Source organism: Triticum dicoccoides, chromosome 3B (genome assembly GCF_002162155.2).
Source record: "Triticum dicoccoides isolate Atlit2015 ecotype Zavitan chromosome 3B, WEW_v2.0, whole genome shotgun sequence".
NCBI classification, from domain to species: Eukaryota; Viridiplantae; Streptophyta; class Magnoliopsida; order Poales; family Poaceae; genus Triticum; species Triticum dicoccoides.
Window position 1 is genome coordinate 49245879 of NC_041385.1, and position 17975 is coordinate 49263853.

General features: G+C 48.1%; 1 non-coding gene and 1 pseudogene across 1 annotated transcript; both read left to right on the forward strand.

The window, feature by feature from the left end:
- The first annotated feature begins 4375 nt into the window (after nt 1-4375).
- On the forward strand, nt 4376-4447 carry TRNAD-GUC. Its single transcript has one exon. It is a non-coding gene; the product is annotated as a tRNA-Asp (tRNA).
- Nucleotides 4448-6331: 1884 nt separating this feature from the next.
- LOC119274630 lies at nt 6332-7583 on the forward strand (annotated as a pseudogene).
- Nucleotides 7584-17975: the final 10392 nt, after the last annotated feature.

Sequence of the window (17975 nt, forward strand, 5' to 3'; positions counted from 1 at the left end):
GTCTAGGCTGCTGGGCTCTCTTCTCCTCTCTCTCTTTTTCAGATCTCTTCCAAAAAAAACAGAAAAGCAAAGAAAGAAATGGAGAGAAAATAAATGAGTGGACAAGAATTTGGACATGGGGATAATTTTCCCGGACTCGCATAAATGCGCTTGTTCCAAGAAAAATAGAAAGGCCATGATTGAAAGATTTAAATTCAAACTCATTTGAATTTAGTTCAAATGGGTTTGAACTAGGACTTGATAAAAGGAAGGTCCAAAAAATGTTGAGATTTTTGGTGGAGCTTCGGAAAATGATGAAAGAAATTATGGGCAAGGTTGGAGACCAAGAATTGAGATAACAACGGCATGGGATATTTTGCAAGTGGGTTATGGTTAATTCCAAATAAATGGAATAATTTTATTATAGCTCCCTAATAATATTGAGAGGCTTTAATATGTTATAAAGAGAAATCACAAGTGAATTCCCTCGATTTAAATGGATCGAAAAATCCATACAATTTATTTAGAAGAGTTATAAAAATTAATTATATGATGGCATGATGAAACGATGCAATGCAAGAGATGACGAGATGCAATGCAACAAGCAAATGAAACACACGGCGAAACTCGGAATAGCTGGAAGTCTTCTGAGCGTCGGTCTCGGGGCGTTACAACTTGTCAGCTAACCCCATCCAACATCGTCGCACCAAACATATCGAACTGGATATTCACTTTGTTCGGGAGAAGGTCGCACTTGGCGGTGTTCGTGTCTTACATGTGCCCTCCTCCAATGAGTTCACGGACATCTTCACAAAGGGGTTACCTACTGCTCTTTTTCAAGAGTTTTGCTCCAGTCTTCAGGTCGTATCATCTCCCAATTCAGACTACGGGGGCGTGTTAGAGTACAGAACATCAACGGTAGCTCATCTTGGAGTCCACGCAAAGCTTCAACCACATAGATAGTTTCCATGTATTAATACGTGATTGTGTTGTAATCAGACTCTGTACACTTGTGCTGCTATAAATATATGAGGAAGCCAGCCGAGGCAAGCATTGAGCCGCCTGGTCCTTTATACTCTTACACACGTGCGTTGCAACGGATCATAATTAGAATAATACTTATTCACAACTTGATAGAAAACACTCTAATTTTGATATAAATATATCACTAGAAATATATTATGTTTTAATCAGAATATATTCCTTGGGCTGCTTTCGTGAGGTGAGGGAGGGATTTAGTTGGTTTTAAAATACTAATTAAGGGTTTTTCTGCAAATTGGTAGAGAAGTGAGATGTTGTTGAGAAAAGGCAACACCTTACCTCAGAGTCGTTAGATGTAGATTTAATGGTCAGAAATGACGGATGGCAGACACACCATCACCACCAACTAAGTCTTATGTAGGAGTACCAACAAGATGTGTGTGCATTGCACGGAAAATCAAGATGCATTTTTTTATATAAAAACACCTATTGTGATTGACCCATGTGGAAGTAATCCCATATGTAAAAACTAATGATATCTCGAGAAAGAGGAGAGATAAGGTGAGGAGGAGTGGGGCATGGTGGTGATTGGTGGTCGGACTGAGCGGAGGCATGGGGTGGACGACACTGGCAACGACCACCATGCCAGTTTATTCCAGAGGCTACCTTTTTTAATTGCTCAACAATGAGGTTGTGAGAGATAAGGATGAACGAGGAAAGGCCTTGTCTGCAAATGTAGAGAGAGGGTGCGGGTATCTTTTAGTTTAATTTCTATCAGTCAGATATAGATCGAACGGTCTATATTGCAAGATGGCAGGCATACCATCATCACCAACTCGGTTTTATAAGAGAAGAGATATATGTATGGAGATACAAATGTATTATCGATACTTGTTTCCATAAACTTGGATCTACATTCTATTCAACAGCTTACCTGGTGGCCTCGCACTTTTCAGCATTGAGTGTCATGGGAACTGAGTATTTGTCCCATTTTAAATATATCTCTATAATTCCCGGTCCTTGTTACATTTTTTTTAGAAAAGGAGGATGACCCCCTGCCTCCGCATCTGGGCGATGCATATGGCCACTTTATTCATTATTCTCACAAGGCCTTACAAAGCCATACAACAGCAAGACTAAAGCCACCGTCTAAGCAACAGCTGTCGCTACACCTATCCAATTGAAGAAGAGGCGGAGATAGTCCGGGCCTCATACCAAACAGACATCGCAGCCAAACCTAAACATCTAAGACCTGAGGTCCCAACCAGGACGCCTGTCGGGTATGGGGCACCTACCAGTCCGGTGCACTCCTCAACCAGGACGCCTGCCGGGTATGAGACCGCCGCAGCCACCTGCCACCAATCCATCTTCAGAGCTGTACTGTTGCATGTACCGTGTCAGGTCTCTCTGCCATCGACGCCACCATGACGCCCAACAGCGTCATCCTCCTGCGCGAGTTCATCCTCCCACAGCGAACTCCGAATCTGCACTGCGCCACGCCGTCACGATCCGTCGCCATCAGTGTGTAGGATGAAGGACCGCTCCACCAAAGAATCCGTCCTCTGGTCCCTCGATCACGTGTGTACCTCCAAGAATGACGCCCCCAAGGAAGGAACAACACCAGAGCGCCGACGTCATTCGATCATCCGATCTAGGGTTTCCCCCAGAGGTAGCAGAGAGTGGCCTTGAACTTCTCCACGGTGATGGCTTTAAGAAGGGAACAACGCAGATAGCGCCGCCACCGCCGGCCTTAGCATACGCCGAAGGCAAGTTTTCACCCAGATCAGTTTGAAGGGATTCAACTCTCGTGCACGGGCCGCCGTCACCACCAGGCAGAACCCTGGAGCACCGGCAGATCAGCGGGCCGCCAACACCACCGCATACGGATTGTCGGCCACGCCGGGCCACCGCCATCCCCCGCGCCGTCCGAGTCAGAGACGGAGCCGCCGACCGCGCACAGGGACCGCCGCCTCCTGCACACGCTGGAGCGCCACCGAGAGCCCAGCGCCCGCCACCGCTTGCCGAGGGCTGCCGCCGCGTGCCCCGAGCGGACTCCCACGCACATCAGGGGAAACTGCAGCCACCCGCAAGCCCGCGCCGGCGCGCACCGCCAACCACCGCCGCGATCAGCCCGCGCCAAATCCAGCGAGCCGTGGAAGAAGAGATCCCACCGACGCCGACGCCGACCGGGTTTTGCCCGGCGGCGCGCCCCGGCGGCGGTAAGGAGGAGGGGGGAGGGACGAGGACGCGGCAGCGCTAGGGTTCCCCCCGGTCGCCGCGCAGGGGCGACACGGGAGGAGTCGGGAGATTTGTTGATGATCGCGGCCCGTTGCAGGTAAGGTCCTTGTTACATGCTGGATATGCTACGAAATAACACTGAGAAGATCATATAACAGTTTACATCTTTGGAATACTTTCTTATTTTGTTTTAAAAAAATGTTACATCCATTTCTCCACATGTACTGCATGATGTAAATGGTGTATTCGGCAAGATTTCCGAACCAGGCAACTCTTGTGAGACATGTACTCGCTCCGTTTCAAAATAGATGACTCAAGTTTGCACTAACTTTAGTATAAAGTTGGATCATCTATTTTGAAACGGAGGGAGTAGATCCATCGCTAGCATCATGCCCCGTTGAAGTACTTACCAAGTTACCATTGTGAAACAAAGTATACTTGAAGCTGTTGAACCGTTGAAGGAGTTCCTGGCTGGCACGATGGATATCATGATTGGGTCAGGGAGGAGATGGTGATGATGATGATACTGAAGGCATGGAAGAAGGAGGCTGAAGACACATAACCCGGAGATGGATAACAAAATAGATGCGCTGATCAAAGCCTGTGTGCTGGATGTGAAAAATGTCTTTTGATAAACTGTGTTTGAGGAAGTGTGGGAAGGTCGTGCGTTTGGTGGACAAAGGAAGAGCGCAGGAAGTCCTAGTACTAATCACACATTAGCGGTAGCTATAGGAAATCTGTAAGAAAATTTCATATCCATTCCTGCCAATACATGACGTAAAACAGAGTAGCTTACTTTAGTTCGGGACCAGTGTTCACAAAAAAAAAAGTATTTGTGTCCGTCATGCAAGTGACCCGGATACCAACAAGAACGTAATTTTTTTTCAACTGTATCCTTCGTTCTTCATCTGAATTTCTTTTAGTGCCTGGCAAAGATATTTTGTATGTCCCTTTTCGCCCCATAGAATGTGCTCACGTGAAGATATTTTTCCCTGGCTTTGCTGCAAGAAGGACACAGGAATCTGCTCTTCCCTTACACCTCCATCCTCAGACGCAGAGCACCTTCATTTTCTTTCATGGCTCATCGCCGCTTTACTCTTGGACTCTGAGATTTTTCTCCGACTCAATGTTACTCAAGCTCTTCAAAGATAGTTATTAACAAAATTCTATCAATCAAGTCGTTGTAGTATAGTGGTAAGTATTCCCGCCTGTCACGCGGGTGACCCGGGTTCGATCCCCGGCAACGGCGATTCTTTTAATAGCTAGTCCCCGGTAACCCCATCCTCCTCTGCTCGTGGTACACGCACGCATGCCAATCAGCATTCCGATTTTCTTTGAGCGCTGATTTTTAGTCCTACATCGGCGAGCGGAGGAGACCCGCGCATAAATCGGGAAATGGTCCAAAAAAATTAAGATTTTTGCGCGCTGGTCCTTTCCCTTCTCGCAGATATGCCCCCGAAGGACCTACTTTCGCGTCCTTGTTTATTTTGAGATTACAAACAGGTCCTTTCTGGGTTGATTTCTTCCCTTCTTGTCTTCGTGCGCACACTGCGAATAGTGCTACACCAGATCATAATTTCTTACAAAAAGGTCCTGAATTTATTGTAATACCTGACAGGTTTGTCTTCAACATAACCTTGTTTTACCTTCGCTAACAGATCATAATTTCTTACAAAAAGGTCCTGGAATTACTGTGATCGCTGACTGTTTTTCATTCAACATAGCTTCGCTAGCGAACTGGGCGTCCACTTTTCTTTAAAGATAGAAGTATAAGTTCTCCACTTTTCTTTTGAGATAGAAGTATATACATATGCAGTGTGCGGTGTTGTTTCCTTACTTGTAGGAATTATTTATTACTCCCTCCGTCCCACAATATAAAAGCGTTTTTGACACTACACTAATGTAGAAAACGTTCTTATATTATGGGACGGAGGGAGTACTTGTTTATTTAATGACGATTTTATGTCGTTGATTTGGTGATTTTAGAGGTGACCGTGACGTGAGATCCAAAGAAAGCATAGACATGGTTGAAGAGAAAATGTTTTCACCGGTAGATAGTTGCCTCCAAATGGTGTAGACACGACCGGCTTGGCGCAACAATCTCTTACACAAATATTGTTGCTCTATTTTGTTGAGACGACACTTCACGTACGTCCTCATCGATGACACTTCTCAGAACCAAGAGTTCTCTATTTTAAGGGAGCCTAGGAGTTGAAGATATATGAAAAAAAATTGTACTTCCTCCGTCTCATTTTACAAGTCCTACGCGTATACCTAGGTTGCCAATTTGATCACCCTAACATAAACTATATAACACAAAAATTATATTTTTTAAAAATAGAACATCTGAAGTTTATATTGGTATAATTCTTGTAATATATTACTTATATTAGGTTGGTTAAATTGAAAACCTAGGGATACGCACACGCCTTGTAAACTGAGAGAGAGGTAGTAATAACATATCTGTTATTATTGGTAGCCGCCAAAAAACTTTGAGGATGAGCTACCAATATCAGACATCGCAACTCGATTCTGACGATAACTACGAAGGACATAACCAGACACTGATATATTGTCACCCATGACTTGACACTGATATATTTTATGTTTATTTGGGTCCAAGAAAGAAAATATACGTTTGTCCACGATGACTCACCATGAATCACAAGTACTATAACTGAACTAACATTTCTGACATGTGGCGTCATAACTCACAACCAAACTTCGGCGACAAACACTCAGGTTTGCTTGTAGAGCAGACACCTGAGGTCGTCCGTTCTCTCCCACGGTCATGTGGGTCTTCAGTAGCACGAGACCCTCCTTATCTTCATGCCGTATGCCGTGAGGAGATGATCACCGGTAAAAGAAATCAATTAATTAGTGACAAGAGTATATATCTGGCAAGTCATTATCAGCCCAAATCAATTTCGGTAGGCACGGAAAAGAGAAAACGATGCCCATTTCAACGTCAGGATCTGACGTGAAGAGGTGACAGCAGAGGCATGAAACGAGCCTTATTGGGAGTGGACGCGTGAAGCTTGCATGCACGCGCACCTTCACCGGTCCTCTTTAGCCCACAGCTACATATTTATACCCCGTGCTGCCCGCTCCATAGCTCATCACGCAGCTCCATCAACCGCTCTACTCCTGTGCCTCACCAAGAGTAGTAAAATGGATGCCCAGAACAAGGAGGTCGCCGCCCTGGTGGAGAAGATCACCGGCCTCCACGCCGCCATCGCCAAGCTGCCGTCGCTCAGCCCATCCCCGGCCGTCGACGCGCTCTTCACCGAGCTGGTCATCGCGTGCGTCCCCCCGAGCCCCGTGGACGTGACCAAGCTCGGCCCGGAGGCGCAGGAGATGCGCGAGGGCCTCATCCGCCTCTGCTCCGAGGCCGAGGGGAAGCTGGAGGCGCACTACTCCGACATGCTCGCCGCCTTCGACAACCCGCTCGACCACCTCGGCGTGTTCCCCTACTACAGCAACTACGTCAACCTCAGCAAGCTCGAGTACGAGCTGCTGGCGCGCTAGGTGCCCGGCGGCATCGCCTCGGCCCGCGTCGCCTTCATCGGCTCCGGCCCGCTCCCGTTCAGCTCCTTCGTCCTCGCCGCGCGCCACCTGCCCGACACCATGTTTGACAACTACGACCTGTGCGGCGCGGCCAACGAGCGCGCCAGCAAGCTGTTCCGCGCGGACACGGACGTGGGCGCCCGCATGTCGTTCCACACGGCCGACGTCGCGGACCTCGCCGGCGAGCTTGCCAAGTACGACGTCGTCTTCCTGGCGGCGCTCGTGGGCATGGCCGCCGAGGAAAAGGCCAGGGTGATCGCGCACCTTGGCACGCACATGGCATACGGGGCGGCCCTCGTCGTGCGCAGCGCGCACGGCGCACGCGGGTTCCTATACCCGATCGTGGACCCCCAGGACATCGGCCGAGGCGGGTTTGAGGTGCTGGCCGTGTGCCACCCCGACGACGACGTGGTGAACTCCGTCATTATCGCACACAAGTCGAAGGACATGCATGCCAGTGGACTTCGCAGCGAGCGTGCCGGTGGTGGGCAGTATGCGCGTGGCACGGTGCCGGTGGTCAGCCCGCCGTGCAGGTTCGGCAAGATGGTGGCCGACGTGAACCAGAAGAGAGAGGAGTTTGCCAAGGCCGAAGTGGCTTTTTGATCGATCACCGCGAGGGAACGAATGAACGTGTGCATGTGTGGTCATCACCCATACGTCACTTCGCTTGCAATCGTACGTGGTAATTATCCTTCTACAACTTATTATTAGCTTATATACTAATATGCATTTAAAATCTTGTGTGGTTTGTGCCCAATAACGTGAGTGTGATGTTTACACGTGAATGTCATGTACACCTTGCATGTGTAAGTGTTGATAATGATTGAATTTAAAAGTTCACAAATAGTATGAATGATTCCGCGTCGTACTCATATAGGAGTGTTTTTATTTGATTGTCAATCTAAGAGACAACATAAGGGAGAATGCCACCCATGAGCTAGCGCTACTAGGAAAACGCCTATAGATAGATCAGTAGTAGTAGCACGGGGTAGCCGGTGCTACCGTTACTTAGTAGTAGCGCGGCCCAAAAAAATGCACTGCATGTAGGGTTTAGCAGTAGGGCGACGATCTGGTCACCCACGCTACTGCTAAGTGGTCCTCATTACACCCCGGGGCTAGCGATAGTAGCAAGGTTGTATAACAGACCAGCACTACAACCACCAATAAAGGGCTTGCCCCCGCTTTATATTATAAAGCAAACATCTGATACATCCAGCTCGCTGGGGCCGCAGCACAGATAAATCCAAAAGAAAACACAATAAAATGAAAGAGAAATAAATGCATGTGTAAGTGTTGATAATGATAATTTAAAAGTTCACAAATAGTATGAATGATTCGGCGTCGTACTCATATAGGAGTGCCTTTATTTGATTGTCAATCTGAGAGACAACATAAGGGAGAATGCTACCCATGAGCTAGCACTACTAAGAAAAAGCCTATATGTACATCAGTAGTAGTCCAGTTGCGCAGTGCTACAGGTATCTGGCTTAGAACCGCACTACTGCTAAGCTCCTCTTATTGTCTGCCCCAGTCATCCATTTCCTTATTGTCACTCTCAGTCTTCCACCCGAGCCCCGTCTTCTTACACTAGATCAATCCCCACCATTGAAGTCGAGCTCCTCTCGTTATCACTCAAAGAATGACCATCCAAGACAGAGCCATCAATATTCGATGAGAATGAAAAGGTTCCAAAAGAGGGATGGGGGAGTGGGTTTTTGATGCCTACAACTCCTCGAATGATCAAAGACAAGTTTATGCCAGCCATGTTTTATCATCATCGCCCACAGAAGTTTCCAACATGGTTCATTTTGTGTTGAACTATTCCAAATAAGTCAAAACTATGATTTCGGCCGCAACAAGTGAGAGAGAGATCCGGGATGTACCGACTCCAAAATAAAATGCAGCCAAGCTGCGAGAAATCCATCGACAAGGGCTGATATCCCGCGCTAGCCCGAGCAAGCCCTCAACCGGAACGCACCATGGGCCCCGCCGCTTGGTCCCCAGTCCACATGGTCAAGAACGCCTCCCGCACCGGGGTCAGCCAAAGAGGGGCCTCCAAGCGGATGCACGATCCGGCGGGGAAGGGACTGGCCTTGAGGAACGGCGACCTGGCGAGCCTGTCGGTCGGTAGCTGGCCGGCGATGGCGACTCCCTCCATCATCGCTGTCGTTTGGGGAGGGACGTGGTCCTGGTCGACGCGATCATCAGCCATGGTGAGCGGGCCGAGCCGTCCGGTGGGATTCGATCTGATCCGATTAGATTAGAGCCCTCACCTTGCATACTATGCTCCGCCACCACACACGGCAGCCACACGTGGTGGCCTCATGCTTGAGCTGATCCAGCTGGTAGAGATGGGCGGAGCAGCTCCGGGCTACGGTGGGGAGGACCATCAATGGGCGCGGGAGCGGAGGTGGCTCCGGATGGCTGTGCATGTGGCAGCGGCTAGGAACCCTAGCGTCGTGGTTGATGGCGTCCATGTCGGCCACCTCCATGGATCCAAATTGAGAAGAGAAAGGGGAAGAGACAAAGCCACATAGGAGTTCCTTCAGGAAACAAAGCAAAGACATTTCTCCTCTTGTTGTTCTCTCTCATTAACGTGTTTTCACCTGGGCACAGTGAAATCTACGACACCACCAGCGCTCACGCTTACCTCTAACGTTGTGTTTGATGACTGGTTTGGCACAACAATCTCTTACACAAATTTTGCTGGTCTATTATATGGAGACAACACTTCACACACGTCGCTCATCTATGACGCATGTATTAACTTCTCAAAAACTGAGTTCTGTATTTCAAGGGAGCTTAGGAGTTGAAGATATACGACAAAATTGTAATAGCATATCTGCTATTGTTTAGTAGCCGCTGAAAAAGTTGACGATGTGCTACCAACATCAGACATTAAACTCTAACTCTGACAATAACTACGAAGGACAGAACCAGGCACAGCTGGTGCCATGAAAGATCGCCGAACAGGCCACCTGCAATCAGTCATCGTACGTCACATGGCCCCGCCGCCGTAGCTTCGACTTCATAATAACAAATAAACCGAGGCAATCCCGCAGACACACGAAAAAAAAAAAACTACCTCAACCATTGACGCGGACATCGCTCCCATTAGTATTCCTGCCTATAACCCGGGTTCAATCTCCGGGCAACGACGATTTTTCTTTGGGTGATTTTCACCCCTGACTTGACACTGAGATATATCTTTAACGTTTGTTTAAGGGCCAAGGAGAAAGAAAGACTTTTTTCGACGATCACTCACCATGAATCACAAGTAGAACTGAACTGACATTTCTGACATGTGGCGTCATAACTCACAACCCAACTTCAGCAATAGATACTCAGGCTTGCACGCGAGGTCGTCCATTCTCTCCCGCGGTCCAAGTCATGTGGTTCTCGGGAGCATCTATAGCCGGAACTTTCAAACCCGCCTTATATGCTCGGGCGGGTCGACTGGTCACTGCCCGGTTGCGAAATTTTAACCTATATGAGCGTCTCAAACGGGCCTCAAACGCTCGGGCGCGTATAGGGCGCCTGGGTGCGTCTGGGCATGCCCGCCATGTCGGCCTGACGATGGGGTCCCACACAGATTAGCCCGGAAACCTGTTGGTCTGACAGACGCCGTGTCCGTTGCCGCAGTGTGAACGCCGCGTGGAGCCGAACCGGCTCACCGCCGTGTCCATTTAAGCCGTCCGGCGCCCCGCAACCCTAGCCCACCCCCTGTTCGCGCCGCCAGTCAGAGCCGATCCACCCCCTCTCCTGCTCCAGTGCTTTTCCCACACTCTGGCGCTCCGCCATGGTCCGGAGGAAGATCACCTACTACGCAATGCTCACGCTGGAGCGCCAGTACGAGATCCAGTAGGAGATCCAGGCGAGATAAGCCGTGCGTGCCGCCCGCATCACTGTCGGGCTGCCTTCGGACTCGCTGGAGCCGGAGGAGGAGGAGGAGCAGCCAGGGGAAGAGGAGGGAGAGGAGCTGGCTCCGATGTAGGTGAAGGAGGAGCAGAGCAGCCGGAGCCGGAGCTGCCAGGGCAGGAGCTGCCGGGCTTCAACATGGAGCAGGCGGATGCAGAGTTCGCTGTCGCCCAATTGGAGGAGATGGCGGAGCACCAGACCATCCTGGAATCCATTCAGGATGAGGCTGTTGTGAAGGCCAACCGGGCGTTCCTCCGGCAAGAGCATGCGGCGTCCGACGCATTCTTCGCCGAACTCGAGGCGGAGATATAGGAGGAGGAGGCCGGAGCGGAGCAGTTGGAGGCGCCGGAGGAGCAGGAACTGCAGTTGCCGCCCATGCTGCTGGAGCCGGGCACGAAGATCGTCTACATCTCCGACGAGGAGTAGCTAGGTGATCGGCGTAGTACGTAGGTTTATCTCTTTCGCATGTCTTTGTATGGATTTAAGAATCGAGTATGAGATGTCCGGCTTCAGTTGTGCTCATTTAAGGAGTACCCAGTTGCTACCCATGGACGCACATCCGTGAGCTTTTGAGGGGGTCATATTCTACATATCCATCCGTAGATGCTCTCGGTAGCACGAGACCTCCTTATCTTCATGTCGTATGCTGTGAGGAGGTGAATCCGTCAGAAAAGAAAGAACTGAACATTGTTCTTTACCTGCAATAACACTCTGTTTTTGTTCATTTATATGCATTAAAAGAAAGAACTGAGCCAACTATGGAGTATCTTATACTCCTCCTAAGTAAAATAAATCAATTTATTAGTGTTTAACACTGACAAGTTTCTTGTATGTGTACAAGCTTAGACATGATATTTCCTGGGAAGACATAATCTGCTAAAATCAATTTCGGTGGACACAGAAAACGATGTCCATTAAACAGCAGGATCTGACATGAAGAGGTGACAGAAGAGGCATGAAACGAGCCTTATTGGGAGTGGACGCGTGAAGCTTGCATGCACGCGCAGCTTCACCGGTCCTCTTTAGCCAACATATTTATACCTGTGCCGCCTGTCGGTTCAATATCCGGCGTATTTCGTAGTAGGGGTCCTAAGCTAGGCGTTTTGGAGTGATGGTAACATGGATATGGGGTTTTACCCAGCTTCGGGCTCTCTTGATGAGATAATACCCTATATGCTGCTTTTGATTGTATTCATATGGATGTAGTACAGAGTACACGGGTCTACCACGATATTGTAGTAATGAATATGAGATTGTCTATTGACTAGCCTGGCCTCGGTTTATATAAGACACCGGAGGCCTAGGGTTTAGGAGAGTCCTTGTCTTGGGCGCCAAGTCTTGTGGAGTCTTCATAGTATGCGGCAAGAGCTGTCTGAACTGGCCCATGAGTATACGGCCATGGGGTCCTCGGCCCAATCTAACTGATCGGGAGACGATGTGGTGAGTACCCCCTAGTCCAGGACACCGTCAGTAGCCCTCCTGAACCGGTCTTCAAGTTGGGGACGCTCCTCGACTCTTCCGAACTGTTCTTCATCTTCGGTCGTCGGTCTTGAAAACTGGTTCAACAAATCTTTCCATCTTCGATCTTGAGGATCGCCAAAGTGAATCCGAAGAGCTTATACGTCGGGTATCCGCCCCTTTAAATTTACGGCCTTTATCAATGTCTTGTTATTTTTATGCCACACCTCAGGTTTTAAGTTATTCCCGGGCGGTAGTGTCCTCTTGCATCCGAGCTCCAACGCTGGACTGCATTCGAGGTATCTTTAGCAGCCGAGCACCAACGCCAGAACGCTTCTGAGCTCCAACGACGGAATGTATCCGAGCTCCAACGCCGGACTATGTCCAAGCTCCAACGCCGGACTACGTCCAAGCTCCAACGCCAGACTATGTCCAAGCTCCAACTCCGGAGTGTATCCGAGCTCCAACATCGGACTATGTCCAAGCTCCAGCACCGGACTATGTCCAAGCTCCAACGCCGGACTATGTACAAGCTCCAACGCCGGACTATATTCGAGGTTTCATAGATCACCTTGGTTCAAAAAGCTGAAGGAGTTTAGCCGAGCTTAATGCCGGAAATGCCCTCTACGGAGCCAGCCACTAGCGTCCGAGCTTTATGCCGGACTGCTTCCGGGGTGTCTATTATAGTCGAGCACCAACACCGGACTATATCCGAGGTGGTGCACCACCTCGGCCATGGGCTGACTTTTATGAATTTAATTCTGAATTGTGCAATGTAATCTCTGCCGAGATGTATAGACAGTAGCCCTCAAGGTGCGTGTTGGCCTAATATTCGGGATGCACCTGAAGGAAAAAATCAAACCGCTGATCCTAGTAGCCCCAGAGACTCAGGTCGATTCATAAAATCAGCCTGAGGATCAATTCCCAGCTCGACAGCATACTTGGGAATAGAAACGTGGTGTGCAAAGTCCTCGAGACTCAGGTTGGGTGTGGCCGACCAACCTGAGGATAATAATCTCCTCGAAAACTATATTGCGCTTTAAATTTTCTGCATTTGATTGTCAATGCAGTAGCCCCCGAGACACTGGTCGGGTGGCAACACCATATGAGGGGATCGATGTGCCCTTTTAATATTTTTAAATAATAAGCCCGAAGCCTAGTAGCCCCCAAGCCTTAATGCGGGCACGTGAGGCCAAATTAAGGATCGATATCCATAGTAAAATCACAAATTATGTGTAATAACTCTATGTATCCAAGTACTTTACGTCATTAATGCTCGGATCCGCATTGTACAAAACTTTGTTGACCGACCATCGGCTTCAACCTCCTTGGCCAGCAGCCGACGAGTGTTTGTCCTACTTTATAAAGCCTTTATGAGGGCAAAGATTTACGGGAAACAAGGCAATCCGGCCATACGGTTTTATAAGAAAAGATACACAGAGAGACATGTTATATTTATTGTTTAACATAAGAAATATCGTCCAAAGAAAATAGTCCCGCTATCGGTTCCTTTTTTTGGGTTGTCATGCTAAGCATGATCATGAAACCTCTGCTCCGATCAACGCGGGAGGAAAATACTGAGGATTTAGTTCGGGAAAAGCTTCCAAACTCTGTGGTCTAAATGAACCCAAATTTTTACTTCCGTTGCGACCGTTTATAATCTGAAAGTGGCCCATCATCGGCTTCTACCCTCTTGTAGATGCTATGCAGGGTGTTTCCGAAATAACAAAACAACCCTTAGCCGACGTCTCGGTGCCCGAAGGCGGTTGTGTTAGCAGAAACGAGGCAATCAGATATGCGGGCTTTATAACTTTCACTTAGTCATAGGAGCTTAAAGTTGGGAGGCCAGCAAGTAGCCCCCCGGTTAGTGTTCGGCGACAGCCGAGGTCAAGCCGTAAACACTTCGGCCAATGTTATGAACGACCCGTCATTTAATACAGTCATCAGACCGCTGACCAGTTTATGCTTATTGTGACAGTCAGTTTTCGGCTTTCTCCACTGCGGTGCTTAACCATGCGAGATGGAAGCACAATCGCAGTGGTTCTCCCTTTGCACACCTAGCCGAACAAAGCGGAACATAGGAGGCAAGCGCAGGAGCCGGGCAACCCAACTATTGACCGAAGACACAATTCGAAACTGATGCATATATAGCAATATCCGAGAATTTTTGCCGAATTTCTAAAGGTGTCCGGCGGTGCACTACGAGACTTATGCGGAAAACATAGAAATAGTTAAAAAGTGCCATAGGATTGGAAAACCAAAAAACGTCAGGAAAAACTCGACGTCCGAACTAGATCAATTGTTCGGTGCCAATCAGAAAATTGGTCTTAAAAAAAGAATTGTGCTTGTGTCGTGCTTTAACATGACATATCCTATCTCAAGACTTCAAGCGGGTCAGCCTACGGCTTCAACCTTCTATCCCGAAGGCGGAGTGCTTCTCGTTAGGCTAGTTTAGCAAACTTTAGCGACTATTGACCACACACTCGCGTCAAAAAAAGGAGTGATAGAAAAAAGACTTTGCAACGACTAAGAAGAAGAACACTTATTATAAAACAGCTCACATAAATTTAAGAGCCCCTGAGTGACTTGGGTAAAAGAATTTTATGTATAATGATTGTATGTACCGAAGTACTTGTATCATATCTGTGTTCACCCGAACTTTATACACGTCTTAACCGACCGTCGGCTTCTCCCTCTTCGGTCAAGGATCGAGAAGTGTTATGTACTCCACCTGTCGAGAATATCAACGGTGTTTCCGATAACCAGACAATCAGGTCATAAGGCTGTAATAGACAAAGCGCGCTCAGGGAACTTATGCTATATTACCAACGAAGTGTAAGAAGCCTCTTCGAAGAAAATAGTACCCCATCAATACCTTTCTTCAGTTGCTCATTATTACTGTGAGACTTGTGCAATAAATTTTTTATACTCATGAGTTCCATTGTGTGCCGACCATAATTGAAAACAATAAGAGCGCTAATTTTCGGCTTCACCCAGTCTGAGGTCCGGCTCGGGTGACCCGGTTGTGACAATCGCAAATGTGCTCCTTTTACTTCCTAGCCGAACAATCGAGAACGTAGGGGTAAACACAGGAGCAAAGCAACCCAGCTTGCAAATCAATTAAGTCAACATGGTGCATATTGTGGCGTAATACACGAACAAGGAACGAAGCCATACAAGTATAATCATTTGTAAGAGGAAAGGCTTCACAAAGGAAGCCCCCAAGTAAACGGGGTATTGGAATTTGTGTGTCACAAACAAAGTTTGGACAAAGAAGTTTTTCACAAACAACTTTTTGCCAAAAAAGTATAATGCTTGGTCGAACTGAACAAAATTTAAAACTGAAAGTATTTGAGCATGAGAGCGACTTAGCTAGTTAATGTGTTCGGCATTGATGACGCGGTCCGGGCTTGATGCGGGACAAGGTTTCAACCCCCAGGCTGGTCCCGAGGTGGCCAAGTAGAGAGTTCGGCACTCCGAAAAGATGAAGCCCCCTGTCCAGCCGCGGTGATGGAGCAGGTCGGCGGGTGACACCGGAATCCCTGGCTGAGTAGCTTGACGAAGCGATGACGCGGGGTTGCCAACATAGGGCAGCGCGCCAAGGCGACAACACAATTTTGGTCGATGGAGGCGACAGCGCGGCTCAGTCTAAGTCGATTGGCTGCATAGATAAGATAGTGCAAACCAAAAGTAATGAGAAATAAAGATAATAATGTATATTAAAAAAATTCTTCTACTTATTTAATATAAGTGAAGTAAATAATGAAAGAGATATGGCCTCAGCGTCGAGGTCGGCCCGGTGAAGTGGTCGCGTGGTAATGCTGACAAAGGGATGTGCACCGAGGCGACTCCCCAACTTGATCAACGCAGGCACGACGGCGTTGTTGGCCCCATAGTGTTGACCGCGCGACGAAGTCGATGGTGATTACCTGCTCACATAAAATAGTGCAGTCCAAGAATAAAAAATCTTCTATTTAATTGACATAAGGGATTTTTTTTTGAATAAATATGGCCTGGGCGACAAGGTCAGCCCGGCGCAGCCGCAATGTGACGCGTCAACTTGGCCAACGTCGGCGGGACAACGATATCGCCTTGCCGAGGTGTTAGCGCGGCCCAACCTAGATAGATTGCCTGCACACACAAAGTAGTGCAACCAAGAAATAATAATAGTGAAAAAATGTGCATAATTAATATATGCGAAGTGAATAGTCCGGCTGATCGTCGAGGTCGGCTCGATGGTATGACGATGTTGTGGCACGGCGATGTCGACACAGGTCGGCTGGCCTAGGTGACGGCGAGAGGCTGGCCAGACCGTCACCGCGCACATATGTCGGAAAATTATCTCTGCAAAAATAATGCAGTGCAAAACAACAGAAGATATTCTGTGTGCAATAATTTTAGGAGCTAACCGAATAGTTAGCGAAAGATAAAATATGTTCACCGGCAGTGACGACCTTAGCAGACCAAAGATAACGCACGAACTGATCCGTACTGAACATGTGTGGTGTGCTGCCATCGAGCCGAGCTCTGATCGGTGCACTGCTCCGCACTATCTCTTCGGCTGGATTACCCGTGGCCAGATTGAGTCCAGATCCGATGTAACGAGTAGCGGACGCGAACATAGGCCGTACTGTGATCTATATACATATAGCAGTACAATCCTAACAGAAAATATGATGGCACAAATAATTTGCATTGTATGTAATTATTAGAAAGAATAGCATCGGGCAATCAACTAGCAATTAGATGTCAGATCAGATGTCAGATCCAAATCGATACCATGCAGGAGGAATAGCATCCCACGTGGGTGTTAGCAAGTACTGGTATAGTACTACCCACGCACGGACCAAATCAATCTAGTACTAGAAAAGGTGCATGGATGATATATACTACAAGAAAAAATGGGAGACCGCCTCCACACTTGATTAATAAAGAAGGTAAAGAGAAGGAAGGATTGAATCTCCCTGTCGGCTGCATGGTTGAATTCAAGTTGGACACCCTGCGAAGTCCTACCATGCGTGGGTCGTCCTCGTTATCATCGGATCGGATATACTGTCCGGCGGCGGACAGGGCTGCCGCTGCTTAAAATTTTCTCAATCCTCCTGTAATCAAAGTAGCACGACGCAACAACGATTTTTCCAAAGAGATAAATTACAGCAAACAAAATCTTTACTAAAAAAATATCACCTGATCATCCCATCGATCCGTGACGATCACCCAGCAGGCTCTCAATCAAAGCACCAATGTCTGTTCAATATCCGGCGTATCTCGTAGTAGGGGTCCTAAGCTAGGCGTCTTGGAGCGATGGTAACATGGACACGGGGTTTTACCCAGCTTCGGGCTCTCTTGATGAGATAATACCCTACATGCTGCTTTTGATTGTATTCATATGGGTGTAGTACAGAGTACACGGGTCTACCATGAGATTGTAGTAATAAATATGAGATTGTCTATTGACTAGCCTGGCCTCGGTTTATATAAGACACCGGAGGCCTAGGGTTTAAGAGAGTCCTTGTCTTGGGCGTCAAGTCTTGTGGAGTCTTCCTAGTATGCGGTAAGAGCTGTCCGAACTGGCCCATGAGTATACGGCCATGGGGGTCCTCGGCCCAATCTAACTGATCGGGAGACGACGTGGTGAGTACCCCCTAGTCCAGGACACCGTCACTGCCTGCTCCATAGCTCATCAAGCAGGTCGATCAACCGCTCTACTCCTCTGAAACTATTTTAGATGGCCTGAGTTATGAAACTATTCCACATTGTTTTAAATGAAAGCCAAACTCGTAACTCAAATATTCTCCTCCACAATCAGATCGTAGAAACTTTATTTTCTTGTT